Genomic DNA, 6550 nt, shown 5'->3' with positions numbered 1-6550 from the left:
CATTCTTCCAAGGGGTGGCCAACTATTTCGGAGTTGCCCCTTTTCAAATAACTCCCAAATGGTATAGAATGCTTGCTTCACTCTATATCCTTTACAGTCACAAAAAATGGCCCGTGCCAACTCCTCATGAGGTTAACTATTTATTCGACCTCAAATATAACCCCAACCAAGAAGGTACGGGGTTCTTTCACTTTTGCCACCAAGAGACTGGAGACACCTTCTTGACCGACACCACTCACATATCGAACGTGGGGAGGTACTACCAGGAGTATTTCCATACGACCGACATGATCGCGAACAATTTGGCCTTTGCTCAAGGAGGTAAAACCTTTGTACCACTGGTTGTTAATCTTTATTTAGTGTTTCCTCCACATTTTCTTAGACTTTTAATGCCTTTTAGACCCATGGCTGTGACCAGAACCCACTCCAAACATGGAGTTGAGATCAGCCCTCTTGGCCAATATGACTGATGTGGAGAAAAGCGTCAAACATCGGTCACAGAACTTAACATTAGGCTGGTTGGCCTTTTGGCCCCTCATCAGGACATGAGGGAGTCAACAGCAGGGAGTGCTACTGGCGGAGAAGTTCTCGAGAAGCACCCGGACATGGAACAAACTCCTCTGAGGAGGGCCACCGAAGTAACAATCAAGGAACCTTCCAACACTCCGCGGGCTGTCGTTCCCCCTGTCCCAAAGGGAAAAGGGAAAAAGAAAGCCACCGAACCCCTTAACGAACCTTCGGACGAGAACGGTACTGATCTCTCGCTCTTAGATAGCTTGCCAATTCCCTGTCACTTATTTGACGGGGATGACAATTTTAAGTACACTCCAAATTTAGATTCATCCATCTTCATGCCAGAGAATGAGTATAAGACTAGTAGAGTTTATAATGTAGCGACCAGTAATGATAGCTCGGATATTTCACTTACGATTTTTTTGTTTCTTTTCCTAACATGACATATTTAATTGTTTATATTGTCTCACTGCTTGAATGTTTGCTTCTGTTTCAGATATGGACTCCGAGTGTGTGTTCGACATATACAGCGCCCCTGAGGATCCCGCAGCTCTCTCGAGCAAAAAGAAAGCGAGCAAGAGGCATCCTGGGGAAAGCAGTAAAGTGCCTTAGGCTAAGAAGCCTCGCACTGCAAGCCTCCCCGAGGACGGAACCTCCACCAATGCAACTCCACCTCCCTCTCCCCACGAGCAGTAGACTCCCTGTAATGCCCTACTTCCTTAGAATCGTTACCAAGTGAGTTTTAAGACAAAACAGTGTGCAAAGAACTCGCTAACCGAGGTTTTTAAAACAAAAGTGTGACTAATAAAAGTTAAGGCTGTAATCTTTGAAAATGCGTCGTTTCATTAAGACTTCTAGTATTAAACATTTGGGATCCCAAAATAAGGTTTGAAAACTATTTACACCTTAAAATCAGTTTACAATTGATCAGTTATAAAAATCATAGATTATTACAGCCATTTTTGAATAAACCCCCAACCAAAGCAGTCGGGCAGGCCAAACATGTACGCGTCGCTTCACGCTCTCCGTACTCATGGTTGGTTGACTCAGTCTTTGCCCTTACCTGCAACACGGAGCACCCGTGAGCCGAAGCCCAGCAAGAAAACTCATGCAATTCATAACATATGCAATTTATACAGTTTATCATAACAGATAATCCACAGATAAACAAGTCAACCATTAGACTAAGCAAACACGGCCATGCCGCCCCAGAAGCCTTACCGAAGCCTGGGGTCTCGGTCCTCACCGTAAGGATATCACCTGTATCCACCGGGCCCTGCCCTGACTATAAGCATCCCATGTGCTAAGTGTTACATCCGGCTCCGCTGCCGTACCCGGCCTACGCCGCACTCGGCCCTTGCCGTTCATTTCATTATAGTCATATGTAGCATAAATCAAGCAACATTCAAACAAGTGCCAATTTATTTAAATCTGCACCCCAACATGTAATGCAATATAGGGCCATGCCTGGCAATCATCTCATCATCCATCATGCAATATAGGGCCATGCCCGGCAATCATCTCATCATGCAACATCCAATATAGGGCCATGCCCGGCAATCACACTATGGGCCCATGCCCTACCCTACGGGTGTTATAGCTTTCTTACCTGTATCCCGAGCTTCACAATGCACCAAAGTCACGAGCACGGTCCTCTAGCACGAGCCTCTCCAATAGCCTAGTCACAACACACATAAAACATCCTTAAATACTAATCAACCCAAAACCACTTCCCGGGACCAATCCAACACTCTCGGGACCTCTAATTCCCTAAAACAATACATTGGAACCATCCCCCGAGTCCCCGGGCAAAAGCCCTAAAAACCAGAATTTTTGCCTGCCAAAATGGCCTAGGGCCGCGGCACTCCCCTCAAGGGCCGCGGCGCCTAGTAGCTTGGCCCCCATCCTGAAGCAACATCGCGCCGCGGCGCTCATGCGCGAACCCAGATTTCTGGGTTTTCTCTTGCGTTTTCACCTAGCTAAAACCTTCCCAAATCATACCAAACCAATACCCAAATCCCAAAATCAAATTAAAACTTCAAATGGACCATCTAACAACCCATAAACACTAGATTCAAGCTCAAAACACAATCAAATCCCCAAAATCCTCATCTTTGATTTTCAACTTCAGAAAATATAAAACCAAAAACTCAACCTTAAACCATGCTTAAATTCCTCAAACCATAACAGAAACAAGCCTTAAATTACATAAAATCCTTACCTTGAATGAAGAATCCCACCCTAAGCTCCCTTGATTCATCTCCTAAGTCTCCAATTTCAGCTCCTTCACTCCTCTTCTTCTTCTTCTTCTTCTCATTGCCCTAACTTTCCTTCTCTTTAGTTTTTCTTCTCTTCATTTTTAACAAAACCAAACAATGACCAAGCCCCAAACCGTGTACCCCTTAATACCCAGCTGCCATATATCTAATTCCCAGCCAAATGACCATTTTACCCCTCCTTGCCTATCCTTTCCTAACTAAACCTCAAGGGCACTTAAGTCCTTTTACTTCTATTTCATTTCTACCATTTTCTATTTAGAACTTGTTACTCTCAGCAGTAACTAATGGTTACCCAGGTTACTCAATCACCAATAACCATTACCCATTAAATCTCAACTTAACCATAAAATTCCCAAAGTACCCCTAGGCTCCTCCCGAGCCGGGTATAGAAATCCCGTTGTGACTCTTAAGTTAAATTTGCTCTCTAGGACCGTCTCGGCACGTGCATCACAATAATAACTCCACACTCACGTGGTACAATTCACAGAATACAATTATCACATATATGCCCTCAGCGGGCAAAAATTACCAATGATGCCCTTCTAACACGATCCGGGCCTACATGCATACTAATATACATAGTCATGCATCTCAGATAAACAAGTAGTCATATGACATGCTTTAAATCATAACCATGCATTTAATTCATAAAAAAAATCACACATAAATCCCATCATGCCCTCCTGGCACGCTAATCAAGGCCCTTAAGCCTTATTAGAGATACTCCAAAAATCATCACCTCTACTAGGTGGGATCAGCTTGTAGGCCCCACTGGCCTAACCCTTAGTAAAACTTCAGAATTTTATGTTGAGTTAAGAGTCAGAACTCTCCCTTCTTTCTCTGAACACCTTACAGATCCTCGTCTGTTATTACGTAGAATTACAAATCCTTCCTTCCGGAACTTTATTTCCTCGTAACTTAGCAATTTACCAGCTCTTTATTCTTTCAAATAGGCAGACACTCCTGCCTTAAGAAGTTTCAACGACCTCTTTGGCTTTCTCTCTGAACTAAAGACAAACTGTAGTATTCACTATCCTTCACCTCTTACCAAGCCCTATGTCGCGTTACATTAACAAGACACCAGCAACTGCCACCACGACTAATCCATCAGGGATTACACCTCCCTTAATACCTCAAGTATTCGCCTACTCAGCGCTCAATTCTTTAAGATATCTGCTAAACTTTCAGACTGCTATTCCACTTGCAATCAACTGATAATTCCAGGTTCCCACTCTGTTCCCCTCGTTCTCTAAATCCATTCCAAAATCTAAAATACTATAGGGTCTCAATTCAATATCATGGACGCTCCATCCTGAAACCAGTTCACTTGACCCAACTACACTAACTCGATCAACTGAGTTAAAACTTTTCATGTCCGGATACCTTACTCAAGGTCTATTGTGGTCCATTCCCGCGGTACGCCACCACATCACCTAACCCCTCAGGGTCCAAAGGAAAACACCAGTTTCTGTCACTCGTTCAACCCTCCCGGTACCACGTACCCTAGGAGGTGGAATCATATCCATTTGGAATTCTCATTCAAAAACCAAATCTAATTGGATCTTTCATCCAATCCTGGTATCTTAACTCGTACCACCTTAGCAGGGTTCTTCCCTGCTTCAATCAAAGCCAACACTTCGGATTCCATAGCTCAGTGACACTCACCAGCTAATCATACCTACTAACGTTACGCCCATCTCAGTCGTTGCCTTGTCCACTCCATTACAATCTATGGCGTTATCCCCTGACTGACACACGCCTCACAGCTAGGAGTTCAGCCTCCAATTATATCTCCCCTCGCTTAATCGAGGATTTCAAACACTGATCATCCGTCTGTAACTTTTCACCACCTCTGTCTCTCAACGCTATCTTTCTTACTAATACCCAAGACTCAAGCACCTTATGATACGCGTAACTGTTAACTTAACGCTCCAAGTATATCAGCCACGTTCATTCTTTCACCTCCCGCAAGGTTCGATCCATCCTCGCGTCAATTTATTCCTGGGCGTGCCCAAATCGTGGTACACTCCCCCACTTCCATGTCCTTACCATAGATCAGGTTCTTTATGCAATCACTCTTTACTTAACCTTAACACACACACAATCCAGCATCACCAGATATCAATCAATTCTTACCTTGTCTTCTGAATTTCTTTCTGATTTGACGCCACTCAGTCCGTCTAACCTCAAGTTTTACTGTTCTCCTCATCTCTGATGTAGTTGTCTCCGGAGGTGCTTGTGCAATAGATGACGCGCTTACCAGTCTTGTTATGCCTTCAATCCTTCAGATATTCATCATTAGCTTCTTTGTGGCTTCATATCAATTCTTCTCTTACCTGTCCTTTCTTCTTGTAGCTCTAATCTGAGTACTCTTGACGACACCCAAACTAACACTTCGTAGAACCTTACCTGTGACTCTGCCTTCTGTGTACAACGTCTTCAGCATAATCATTGCTCACCATTTTCGTCTGGGAGTAATCCACATGTACTGCACGTGAGCTTGAAGGGGACTTGTCCATACCGTTCATGCATTCTCTGCCTAAAGAACTTACCTGTGCTGCTGTAGCTTGAACCATTCCAGAATCTTTGTTACCAACTCCTCACACCCTACCCGGTGCAAACTAGACAATTTCACAAATGTCTTTATCCTTGGTTTCCAACTGGTAATAACCAGGTCGTAGATCAGTTCTTGGGGACATCGTCCCATCTTGTATCCAACATTGTACTTTTCGTCCTAACCCGACGATGCTAACAATCCCCGCAGTATAACACAGTGGCTACACCAGGCTAAAATTCCTTCGATTGTTTCAATAGACTTTCTGTCGGCCAAAACCGTCTTTTACAACATTCCTTAAACCAATCCTATCTGTAGTCTGACCTTGAAGTATTCCCTAAATCTTTCTTTGCATACCTACATAACTTTCCCACTGGTCAGCTCTGTCTCTTTTACGTACTACAGATGATATCCTCAACAATCCATCTGCCAGAGTTCTAATTCTTTCTCAATAGGTATTACTGTCCTCAGCCTCTCAAATGGCACCTTTGAGGCAACCTCTCTATGCCCATCTCCCTCTCGGAACATTTTCAACACCGAGCCCTTCCAGTTCGTTACATGCCCAAAGCATTAGCTCGTCAGTTAAATACTCATCCTTGAGGACTCAGCCTCGAACTTTGAATGTATCAATGCATTCCAGTTCTCCGTTTCCCGCACCATGGGAAATCCATCCTAACATCTCGAGTCATTCTACGTAGAAGTCATGCCCTCACCTGACCTCCTCTCAGGTGGCATCCTCTTCCTCATGTGCATACCAAATAACCTCCTGGTTCCTATCGCCATCTCGATAACTACCTATTCGATCAGGCTTCTTTCCAATCTCAATCTAGGTGCCCAAGCACTGTCTGGGGTCCCTTTTACCTCAATAATCGAGAATCCGACCTCACTGCGTTCTATCAACAAAACTACCATCTTATCAACCAGACCTTTCCCCTTTTCTGGAAAACCAGAAGCCATAGAACTATCCGGGGTTCCTTTAACTCGATTATCACAAATCTATCTTTACTAATTCCATCAAAAGGAAGCACTGCCATATGCGGCTCCAGCACTCATGCTCTATACATCAACCATTAGTTCCTCGAACAACACGACCCTCTCCACCTTCCACATATAGACGATAAGTCCTTTCATCAGAGCGGCCCAAATGCCCTGGACTATCCCAAAGTTCCATCCTTAAATGGGTCGCCACCATTTCTGGATACAT

Source organism: Humulus lupulus, chromosome 3 (assembly GCF_963169125.1).
Source record: "Humulus lupulus chromosome 3, drHumLupu1.1, whole genome shotgun sequence".
In the NCBI taxonomy this organism is placed as follows: Eukaryota; Viridiplantae; Streptophyta; class Magnoliopsida; order Rosales; family Cannabaceae; genus Humulus; species Humulus lupulus.
The sequence above is the reverse complement of the archived record's forward strand: the minus strand, read 5'-3'. Positions refer to the sequence as shown.